General features: G+C 44.5%; 1 protein-coding gene across 1 annotated transcript in view; it reads left to right on the top strand.

Moving 5' to 3' along the window:
* Positions 1–2,657: 2,657 nt before the first annotated feature.
* Positions 2,658–12,623, top strand: part of LOC117368910 (galanin receptor type 2-like) — a 33,518-nt gene continuing 23,552 nt past the window's right edge. The window contains exon 1 of the mRNA XM_033962675.1: positions 2,658–2,790. The gene's annotated coding sequence lies outside the window, so the exon portion shown is untranslated. The remainder of the gene's footprint in view (positions 2,791–12,623) is intronic.

The raw sequence follows: 12,623 nt of genomic DNA, 5'->3' as shown, positions 1-12,623 counted from the left end.
GCATATTCACACACTGCACTTTATGAGAGTGTGTGCACTGTTTGCAAATAGTGCACACTCTTTCCCAATAGGGCATAGACCATTTCACATGCACATGTTCCTGGGAAAGAGTGTGCACACTTTCTGAGACAGTGCGTAGTGCTTGCAGATAGGACACACTGTGAATAGTGCACAACTCTTTCCCAATAGTGCATGGACCATTGCACATGCACACGCTCCTGAGAAAGATTGTACACACTTTATGAGAGAGTGCATATTGTTTGCAGATATGACACAATCTGTGAATAGTGCACAACTCTTTCCCAATAGTGCATGGACCATTGCACATGCACACGCTCCTGAGAAAGATTGTACACACTTTATGAGAGAGTGCATATTGTTTGCAGATATGACACAATCTGTGAATAGTGCACAACTCTTTCCCAATAGTGCATGGACCATTGCACATGCACACGCTCCTGAGAAAGATTGTACACACTTTATGAGAGAGTGCACATTGTTTGCAGATATGACACAATCTGTGAATAGTGACAACTCTTTCCCAATAGTGCATGGACCATTGCACATGCACACGCTCCTGAGAAAGATTGTACACACTTTATGAGAGAGTGCATATTGTTTGCAGATATGACACAATCTGTGAATAGTGCACAACTCTTTCCCAATAGTGCATGGACCATTGCACATGCACACGCTCCTGAGAAAGATTGTACACACTTTATGAGAGAGTGCACATTGTTTGCAGATATGACACAATCTGTGAATAGTGCACAACTCTTCCCCAATAGTACATGAACCCACTACATATGCACACATTGCTGAGATAGAGTGTACATGCTTTACGAGAGAGTGTGCACTGTTTCACTGTTTGCAAATACAGTAGGACCTGCTCTGTTAACAGTGTCCTCTTTTCAGAAAAATGTGCACTGTTTCCAAAAGAGTGCTTGCTCTTTATGAAAGAGTGTGCTCCCATAATAACAAAATGAAAGAACCTTCCCCCCTCCCAATAAATGTGCATACAAAGGAAAGATACAGGAAATGACACAGCACAGGCTGCACACTTGTAAGTGTCCATGTTTATTCAGTACAGGCAGTCCCCGAGTTACAGACGCCCGACCTAAGTACGACTCAGTCTTAAGAACGTGGTTGCAGCTTCATTTGATTTCACTGCGCAGTATTTCCAGTGGCACAGACTCCTACACTTTTGCAGCAGATTCAGGAATGACGCATGGCCACATTAAGAATAGACTGTGGTTGTGCATGCTGTACCTTAGAGGGAACATTGGTAAGGGACAGCTGGGAGCAGAGGTAAGCAGCAAGAATCTTAAAATCTACGAGTTCTGAGTTACATACAAATCCAACTTAAGAACAGCTTGAAAATTGTAACTCGTTCTTAGCCTGGGGACTGCCTGCTTGCTATCCCGCCGATGAAGAAGTTTGTCTGAGTGGTTTACAATTCTAAATGGGGAAATCTGAGAAAAAAAGGAAGTGATAACATAGTCGTAAGAGGGAAGGAGTAAAACGCAGATCTCACGGACCTGATGGACCTCACAGATCTAAACCCGCACATCCTTAAAAATCTGAGGTCCGTGCCACTTGTAGTTAGTTTCTGGCTCTGACAGACCTTGATGAAAATTTAGCACTGACGGATCCATCTCAGCATAGGGAGGGAAAAGTATTAGGATCCGTCAGCGCTAAAATGTCACCGAGGTCTGTCACAGCCAGAGACTAAAAGTGGCGCGGCTACTTTGCTGGCAATAATTGAATGTTTATAGAGCCCGGACGGTTGAGCCGGTCCCCGCCACTGGTATCTTTTGCAGGAGAGATTTTCTGCAAAACTTCATTAAGGGGAATGGTTTTAGTCTCTGGCTCTGACAGACCTCGGTGACATTTTAGCGCTGACGGATCCTAATATTTTTCCCTCCCTATGCTGAGATGGATCCGTCAGCGCTAAATTGTCATCGAGGTCTGTCAGAGCCAGAAACTAACTACAAGTGGCATGGACCTTAGATTTTTAAGGACGTGCGGGTTTAGCTCTGTGAGGTCCATCAGGTCCGCGTTTTACCCCTTCCCGTCATAAGACAGGGGAAGGTGGGGGTGGGGGTGGGGTGAGAAATAGACCTACAGTATATGATAGGAAAGATAATCCAGTAGACCAAGATGGCACAGAGCAAAGGACAAGACTACTGCTGTAATACTATGAACATGTAGGATTAGAAATAATTTATTGATTATTATGAACTTTATATACCGTTATTTCGCACTCATGATAGCTCTTTACTGTGTTTACTATACAGCCAAGTGCAGAATTAAAATTCAGTATAAACTGATGATAACATAGAAAGACAGGGAGAAGCTCAAAACCAGAGAAGACACATACTTGTTAAGCATTTGAGATTGGGATGCTGTTTCAACACTGTCAGGGTCTGGTATGGAATATGCTTGGGTGTAAAGCGATTAGACATGCACTCCAGTGCCATCTCTCCTCTGACTATAGGATACCTGCTGGGAGACGTACAACAGAAGAGAAAGGGGCTGTTTTCCTAGGCAGAAAGAGGTGGAGCACCGAGAGGCAGGATGGGGGTGGAGGGAGAGAGGGAGAGGCTGAGCACAGTTCTAGGAGAGGGAAGATGCAGTCAGCAGCTGGGGCTGACACTTGGCACAATGCGGGAGAGAGTGCAGCCTTTCCGGAATCTCTGCCTTGCAAAGTCACCAAACTAGTGAAAACAGAGTCTCTGTAAGGGAGGGACAGGACCAGGTGTGGCTCAGTCACTTCTCATCCCAGGAAAGGTAGGATTTCCATTCCCGTTTCTTCTTTTTTTTTTTTTTTTTGGCAGTGAGGGTCAAGTTTGTGCTGCTTATGTTTGATGGGAGATAGAGTTAAGGGCATTTTTGTGCCGGTTCTGCAGTAGTGTCTGGACATTTGTCTCAAAAGAGCGAGGATTTGGGATGCCGCACCTCCCTGTGGAAGGGCTTGGCTGGAAAGCAAGGGGCTTGAATTACTGGAAGCACACAGACCAGGCATGTCTAGGTTTACTGATCAATTTTTAGTAAGCCTGGAGATATTATAATGGTCCAAAATGACAACCAGAAAGACCAGATTTGAAACATTTGGACTGGACCCTGTGGAGCCCCCAGTAAGAAGCATGAGATGGTATTCAATATGGGATAGGACTGGTGCAGGGAACAAAACTGAAGGGGAATGCTGTTACCAGCTCCTCCCTGAGACAATCAGTCTGTTTAAGCTTTGTGTGCAGAGAACTGGTTGCAGTGAAGACTTTGAATTTTCAGTGCCTGAGCCAATGAGCTGCTTCAATTTCTCTTACACATCCCCAAACAGAAAAAGTGAGTGAGTAGGGCATTACTGCACCTTTCCCCCACCCTCACCCCTCACCGGCCATTTCTAATCCACTATGATGATGGTTCCAAAATGCTGGGTCTGGATCCACCCCTGGCTCCTTCAAGACTCTGATGTGGTTGACAAACTGATGGTCCAGTGATGGGGAAACTCAACAATAAAAAGAAGCCAGGTCTGAAGATTTCAAATATCCACACCACGGTTCTGTGAAAACAGTACAGGCACAAACTGATTTGGGTCATGATGAAGCACTTTTTATGCACTTTGTATGCAGTGTACTGTGATTCTGCTGTAGATCAATTAAGGACATTGAGATCCACTGCCCTATGGCATAGAGCAGACTTCCACATCTTTGCGGTTTCTCTGCTTCCTGCCTAGGGCAAGAGCCGTAGATCAACACTGCAAGTGGAAAGAAAAGTTCTGCGCAAGGTAGAAATGTCAGGCAAAGACAGGTGTCTAGTGCCAGTTCCACAATGGGTTACACTGTCTGAGGATGCTAACCAGCCTTCTGTCTCAGGCTTCCTGGGACATGGGTTTAATTGCAATATCTTATTTGAATAAGAAGGATTTGTTCTAACCACCATAAGACTGAATCAAGGATTCAGATTTCACTTTAGATCCTCTTTTCTAAGATCCCTGGTGTCTTTTTAAGCCCGACAGTGTCAAGGCCAGGTGCACAAGGTTCCCCCAACAATGAGCACACATGGGCTTCACATTATCCTAAGACTTCAAGCCAGTCCTTTAAAAGCAGTGGTTCTGGTTCCTGTTGATTCTGTTCTGATATAGGACTGGATTTAAACTAAAATCCATTTGCAATTCTGGTTCTGGTAACAGGTTGTTTTTTTTAAAAAAAAAAATCTTGATTTGTTTCAGGTCTGGATCATTTTTTGTTTGATTTGAGTTCTGCTTCAATTTTAGTTCCAGGTCAGGCTGTGATTGTGTTTAGCGCTGGTGCTCTGGGATAATAGTGGCTCCGGTTTCTCTTCCTGCTATGGTTTTTGATCTTTTTCTCATACAGTATAACCGTGGTTTACAAGCATAATTTGTTCCAAAATCATACTTGTAATCCAAAACACTCGTATATCAAAACAAATTTCCCTATAAGAAATAATGGAAACTCAGACGATTCGTTTCACAATCCAAAAACTTTAATACAAAATACTGTATGTACTTGTATTGCAAGACCTCACTCATTTAGAACAGTCAATATACTCCCGCAGTGTCGGAGAGAGAAGAACCATCGGCTCAGTTGTGATGATGTGACGCGTGTATACCGTAGGTACTCGTATTGCAAGACCTTGCTTGTTTATCAAGTTAAAATTTAATAAAATGTCTTGCTTTTCTTGCAAAAGGCTTGCAAACCAAGTTACTTACAATCCAAGGTTTTACTGTATTTATTTAGGGTTTTATTGCTGTTCTGGCTCTTGACTCTGTTCCATTATTTCTGGTTCTCCTGAAGTTCTGATGGTCAGTTTTGGTCTAGTTATAGTATGGCTCTCGTGCAATTGCAGGGCTGCGCTGGCAGTTGAAGGAGCTGCTGGGATCATCGCAGAGATGGAAGAATTCAAGACAACTCATTTTATGGAATCTTAACCCGTCAAGCAAGATGCAGTCTTTTGCTTGATGGGTTCTTAAGTCTTCCATCAATTTGGCAATAACTGCTCAGTCAAAGTCCTCAGCTGGCCCCAACGGATGGAAACTTGCCAGAAAACATAAGAGCGCAGAAGCAAAACGAATCTAGGACTTTGCATTTGGTGATTTGCAATTTTGGGATTCCTATAGTGATAATGAAACGGTGAAAAGACTCCTTTGCCCTCCGTTGCCTCGGGTACAATCTTAACAGGAATTCTACAATGACATGCCTGCAGTAAATGCAGCCCAAAGAGCCACTTACAAGCACAAGCACCCTAAAAGCTATTCTATAGGGGCGTGTCTATGGGTGTACCACATGGGCAGAGCATGAGTGTGTCTCCCACTTATGTACATAACTTATAGAATTCTGTAATTTGCAAGCACTGCTTACCTCACATAGACACACCCATTTACAGCTACCATAGACCTGGTGAGGGTAGACACAGGTTTACACAAGTATTCTATGGTAAAATTTGGGTGCCAAGGCGCTGTTATGGGTTAGACCAGGGATGGGCAACTCCGGTCCTCGAGGGCCGGAATCCAGTCGGGTTTTCAGGATTTCCCCAATGAATATGCATGAGATCTATTTGCATGCACTGCTTTCAATGCATATTCATTGGGGAAATCCTGAAAACCCGACTAGATTCCGGCCCTCGAGAACTGGAGTTGCTCACCCCTGGGATAGACCAGTGGTCCCCAAAGTCCCTCCTTGAGGGCCGAATCCAGTCGGGTTTTCAGAATTTCCCCAATGAATATGCATGAGATCTATGTGCATGCACTGCTTTCAATGCATATTCATTGGGGAAATCCTGAAAACCTGACTGGATTCGGCCCTCAAGGAGGGACTTTGGGGACCCCTGGGTTATACACTCACCTTGCTGTGTTGGGGCACCTACATCTAAGCACCCCCATATAGAGTTTTTTCTCTTTACACTGTAAGGTTTTGGGAACAGGGAAATACCTTGTATTCCTGAATGTAACTTACCTTGAGCTTCCATTGAAAACAGTGATTAAACATGAGCTAAAACAGTTGTTCTCAACCCTATCCTGGGGACCCCCTAGCCAGTCGGGTTTTCAAGATATCCCTAATGAATTTGCATGAGAGAGATTTGCATATAATACAGGGGTGTCCAATGTCGGTCCTCGAGGGCTGCAATCCAGTCGGGTTTTCAGGATTTCCCCAATGAATATGCATGAGATCTGTGTGCATGCACTGCTTTCAATGCATATTCATTGGGGAAATCCTGAAAACCCAACTGGATTGCGGCCCTCGAGGACTGACATTGGACACCCCTGATATAATAGAAGTGACAGGTATGCAAATCTCTCTCATGCATATTCATTAGGGATATCTTGAAAACCCGACTGGCTGGCGGGTCCCCAGGACAGGGTTGAGAACCACTGATTTAAAAGAAAGAAACCTCTCCAACTCAGAATGCAATTGGTCTGGGAAGGCCCAGATTGACAAACATTGGGTCTTTTGGAATACCTGCTTTTCCAAGTTTACATAGCGTCAACATATAGAGCAAGTTATTCTCGAATATCCTGGCTGATGTCTCATTGTTTGTGTGAGAAAGTCAGTTCTTTAAAGCAGTGGTTCCCAACCCTGTCCTGGAGGAACACCAGGCCAATTGGGTTTTCAGGCTAGCCCTAATGAATATGCATGAAGCAAATTTGCATGCCTATCACTTCCATCATATGCAAATCTCTCTCATGCATATTCATTAGGGCTAGCCTGAAAACCCGATTGGCCTGGTATTCCTCCAGGACAGGGTTGGGAATCATTGCTTTAAACTGTGCCCAAGCAAGTACGAAAGTGTACAAGCAAAAATTGTCAGTTTAGATTTGAATTTCTCAGATTTTTCTTAATGTTTGGGCTTTTTAATGTTAAGTTCCAGAAATTCATTTTAATAAAATGATCTTAATAAGCATTAGAACTTTTTAATGTGTGTAAATCAATTATGTGCTTGTTAATTTGTAGGTTAATCAGTGTGAAATTGATTTTGCACACATTAACCCCCTCCTTTTACTAAGCAGTGATAGAGATTTCTACCTCAGCCTGAATTTATTTATTCATTCAATTTTCTATACCGTTCTCCCAAGGGAGCTCAGAACGGTTTACATTAATTTATTCAGGTACTCAAGCATTTTTCCCTGTCTGTCCTGACGCTCATAGAATCTCTATGAGCATCGGAGCAGTGTCCGAGCATTTAGCGCCCCAGGCCATGGTAGAAACCTCTACCGCAGCTTAGTAGAAAGGGTGTGTGTGTGTGTGTGTGTGTAAATTTTGTAGGACTCGCTAAGAAATTCCTATCAGCAACTCACTTTGCTTATTATTTCAGCTGCGCGCCCCTTTCCCCTACAGAGGGCTGGATTCAGTAAATGGCACTAAAAAATCAGCGCTTAAAACCCCCCAGCGCTGAACGGTATTCTATAAAGCGAGTTCTGGGATTGGTGCCCTTTATAGAATAGCGCGAAGCGCCTGGATCCATGCTGAACTTTGGGCATGAGGATTTATGCCAACTGAAACCAGCTGTAAATTCCAATCTTGCAAGTTAAGTGCAGATCCACACTATTCTATGCATCTTAAGGAAACGCTCCCGACCCTAGGGTTACCAGATTTTACCTATGTAAAATATGGACCCCCCCTCCCTAGACCCGCCCCCAGGCCCACCCAGTTCCACTCATCCTCACCCCATTACGCCCATGCATGTCCCATTACACCCACACCACGCCCCAGCCTCGCCCATAGTCCTGCCTTCTACAGCCTGCTCGTCTCTGTTGGGAGGGCATCCGTGTATGCGCAGATGCACCTCCTAAAGCGATTTGCTTTTTTAAAAAAGTGCCAGATTTTGAAAAGTCATCCGGACGCCCGGACATGCCATCTAAAAAGAGGACATGTTTGGGTATATCTGGACATCTGGTAACCCTACCTGACCCGCCCATGTGCCTGCTATCATTATGCACCCTTCACAGATCTTCATAGGAATACTTGGGCACCACTGAGCTGAGTGGGAATCCACCTTCAATCCTGCCAGTGGGTGGTGCTATTTCACTATCACATTTTTAGTAGTGAGGGGCAGGCAAGCTCTGCAGGACTCCAGAGAACCTAAAAATTGAAAACATATTGAAGCACTGGTAGCAATGCAGCTGGAGGATACCCACTCAGCTTACAGGGAACATGTTATGTGCTGTTCTTTAAGTAGGTTGTGTACGTGTGTTTTCATGTGGATCTGCCATGTGCAGTGGCATAGTAAGGGGAAGGCGGTCCGCCCCGGGCACTGGCACCCCCTCCTCCTCTCTGGCTCCCTCCTTCCCATTCCTTCACTCCGCCACATGCACGCCTTCACATCCTCCCCCCAACAGTACCTCTATCTCTTTGCTGGTGCGAGCAGTAACGCCAATCTGCTACTCGCACCAGCTCTCCCTTTGACGGGTCCCAGACCTAGGAAGTGATGTCAGAGAGAGAGACGATGCCGACAGCGAGGGGGAAGTTAAAAGTGAGAAGCGGTAGGGAAGGGGTGCATGCACATGGTGGGGGAGGGGGGACAGGGAAGGAGCAGGGGAGAAAAGGGCAGGAGGAGGGCAAAACCGCCCCGGCACCTCTCACCCTCGCTACGCCACTGACCATTTGCACCCTGTTTCGGCACTTTCAATCCATTAGAATTTGTGTGCTGAAAACGTGGCGCGGAAGTAGCCTCTAATGTTAGGCATCGTAAATAGAACTTTCCTGATAGCGTCCTTATACACTACATAAGCTAAATAATTGTTGCTGTTTTTAAAATCCACAAGGACTGCTTATCTCTTAATTGGAAATCTTTTGCCAGACTTCAGCATCCACTTGTCAGTGGCGCATCGAATGCTTGTGGGATTTTGATATCTGGAATGAGAACTGAAATCATTAGCTTTCCACACTGAAAGCAAAGTACTTGAAGCACAGAGGGAGCACCGATACCACTGTGCGTTCTGTACTGCTACACTGGAGTATGTGGCTGGTGGATTTTATAGTGGTGGCGGCAATGACATACAGAGAAACAGGATGGTTCCAGGGCAGAAAACTACGGACGCATCAACTTCCTGAGAATCATTCAGAATTCAGCCTTATAATGTGACCCTGTGACAAAGAGGCTGGTTCATCATCCATCATACGGTGGAGGAATTTGAGTCATGGCTGATAGACAAACTGTTCTCCTTCTAGCCACAGAAAAAGGAAAGAATGCAGGCACCTTGACACGGTGAGAGTTCTAGGGTTTCCTTTGGCCATGCCCCCCGGGACCGCCCAGATCTGCCTCTGTCATGCCCAGTTCGCCACAGCACCGCCCCCCAGACAGCATCTGTGCATGGAAGTGATGTCACCAGGTTGTGCCCGTGCATGCACGGATGCCCCTTCCAGGCGCGATTTTATCGGGAAGCTTTTTAAAACCCGGATAAAGTGGACAAAGGAGGCCGTGCCTGGGGAAATCCGGACGTCTGGTAACCCTAGACCAGTGGTCTCAAACTTGTGGCCCGGGGACCACATGCGGCCCGCCAGGTACTATTTTGAGGCCCTCGGTATGCTTATCATAAATCACAAAAGTAAAATGAAACAGTTTCTTGATCATATGTCTCTTTAGCTATAAATTACAATATTATTATTAAGATAGCCAAAAGGAAAGATTTATAAACTATAAAGAGTTTTACCTTATGCAAAATTGTCATTTCTTTAATAAGACATTGACTATTTTTTTGAGGCTCTCCAAGTACCTATAAATCCCAAATGTGGCCCTGCAAAGGGTTTGAGTTTGAGACCACTGCCCTAGACTGTTCTTTTTCCCCGCGGATAACCGTGGCAAACAATCTCGTGTCATTCTTATAGTGTCTATCTCATCTTCAGTCCTTCTACACCAGTGGTCTCAAACTCAAACCCTTTGCAGGGCCACATTTTGGATTTGTAGATACTTGGAGGGCCTCAGAAAAAAAATAGTTTATGTCTTATTAAAGAAATGACAATTTTGCTTGAGGTAAAACTCTTTATAGTTTATAAATCTTTCCTTTTGGCTAAGTCTTAATAATAATAATAATATTGTAATTTATAGCTAAAGAGACATATGATCAAGAAACTGTTTTATTTTACTTTTGTGATTATGATAAACATACTGAGGGCCTCAAAATAGGACCTGGCGGGCCGCATGTGGCCCCCTGGCCGCATGTTGGAGACCAATGTTCTACACCTGCATTCTTCAATGCTAGGCTTGATGGTCAGTGGTTGTGCCCATTCATACTCCAATTCGTCCCTCTCTCCTTAAAGAATGACATGGGGATGGGAATGGTGATGAATTTTGTCACCGTGTCATGCTCTATTTTGACCTCACTGCCCCACTGCAGAACAGCTGAGAAATGTGATGAATGCTTCTCTCACCTGCTCTTTGCACAGGCAATGACAGTGTAAATTCTCTTCTCTCTCCCCCCCCTCCCACTACAGAGTAAGCAAAGTATAGGTAGCTGCAGTGCAAAGTTCTTCCCCTCAGCCCTGCCAATATACTTCAGTCCTTCACTGGAGACACCTCCGTGGAGACCACCAACGAAGGCATCAACTTATAGCCCAAATTCTCGTTCTTTTCTTTTGACAGTCACAGCCTTCCCCCTTCGTTTGACAATAGTTCTGGGCCTTTTGAATCCATTCCCAAGGATGAAATCACAAATATTCACATGAGAGCACACCTTACTTATATGGTCTTCAAATCTAGCCTGAAAAAAGGCTCTTTGATCTGTTATAGAAATCTGGAACACTCTTCCAGAGGCCGTTATAGGGGAAAGCACCCTTCAGGGATTCAAGAAAGGGTTGGATAAGTTCCTGCTGGACCCGCAGGTAAGGCTAGACTCAAAAAGGGCACTGGTCTTTGACCTAAGGGCCACCACGTGGACTGCTGGGCACGATGGACCACTGGTCTGACCCAGCAGCGGCAAATCTTATGTTCTTATGCTTATGCTAGCAGCTGCCTTGCAGCCGTTATTTTCCTCTTCTGATTTCTATGACTTTAACCTTTGATTCACCCCATCTACTCTGGTGATGTAAAAGCACAGTGATCTATAATTTGAAAAGCAGTCCAGCAAGCATATGAAATGAAACTACACTAGGGTACCCATGCTGATTCTGCAGAACCTCTTGCCCTGGACATATGCCTTTGCTGAAGTGTCAGGATCCAGCCAGCTCCTCATTAACCTTCTGTGCTGTCTTAAAGTGGCACAGACGCAGGACCGGTCTGATGCCATTCTTAATGATGTTATCCATTTAAAGGAGCATGTATCCAGAGGCAAGCGTGTCAGTATTCCAGGACTCAGCAGTGAGGTGGGTTTAAGCTAAAAGGGAGCCAAGTTACAACAAAGAGTCGTCCAGCTGACAGTGGGATCCCACAGCCTTAATTCAGCTTCATTCCTGACTGGTTCTTGAGAAAGCTGCAGTATGTGCTCAAGGACCGTGAGTTTGTTCCATTGGCTAAAACTGTAATTATTTCAACTCGACTTTTGTTTGCCTCTTAAACAAGACAGGATTCCATTTAGCTAGGGTCTGACTCCTTTCTAAATCCACTTGTTTTCACCTGCTTTACACAAACGTGGCAGTTTTATTTATTTATTGAACAATACTAACATCTTCAGGGGATTTCTGTTATCCCTGGCAAGGACTGAGGGAGACAGGTCAAGACTGAAAAAATAAAATCACATCCTTGCAGCAGAGACTTCATGCTCTTCCAGTCTCAGGGACAGATGTTCAAAAGCATACTATCTGAGTAAGGTTGGCTGTAGCCAGTCTAGCTCGTGAGTTAGTTTAGCCTCCAATGCACAAACGGGTTCTCGGCAGCTTTTACTGTCAGCGGGAGCAGCCACCAACAATCCTATGCAAACTCATTAGTATTAAAATGAACACGCCCTGTAATGCACAGCAAGGGTTGACTACTTTTTAGCATGCAAACATTTCCGCAGGTTGGAGCTGTCGGTAGCATGAAGGTAGGAACATTTCACCTGAATTTTAAAGTCAGTGGCCATACGTGCGATTTGTGTTCATCTGTGTCCCATGCCTTATAACCGCATGTAACAGCTGCATTTAGAATCATCGTGGAATACAAACACACACGACCTGTGTAACCGACTCCCGCTGAACGTATGTTTGTGCGACCGCTACCTCAGATCCAGAAAACTGCAAAGATCTCTTCTGTTCCAAGAAAAGGAATCGACCACAAACTAATTCGTAGTTTATTTAAGAAATGTGCTGCATCATGTCTGTATAACTCCCATCATTTGCTGTAATTCCTGGGTCAACTAACAATTTCTTTAATTCAACTTAAACTAAATAGGGAAAGGCGGAACAGAAGTACAGTAAAACCTTGGATTGCAAGTAACTTGGTTGGCAAGTGTTTTGCAAGACAAGCAAAACATTTGATTAAATTTTAACTTGATATACAAGCGATGTCTTGCAATACAAGTACGTACAGTATACACACATCACAACTGAGCCGATGGTTCTTCTCTCTCTGACCCTGCGGGAGTGTAGTGACTGTTCTAAACGAGCGAGGTCTTGCAATACAAGTACATATACTATTTTGTATTAGGTTTTGGATTGTGGAACGAATTGTCTGCATTTCCATTATTTCCTATG

The sequence above is a fragment of the Geotrypetes seraphini genome, chromosome 11 (assembly GCF_902459505.1).
Source record: "Geotrypetes seraphini chromosome 11, aGeoSer1.1, whole genome shotgun sequence".
Classification (NCBI taxonomy): Eukaryota; Metazoa; Chordata; class Amphibia; order Gymnophiona; family Dermophiidae; genus Geotrypetes; species Geotrypetes seraphini.
This window is presented reverse-complemented; position numbering and strand designations above follow the sequence as displayed.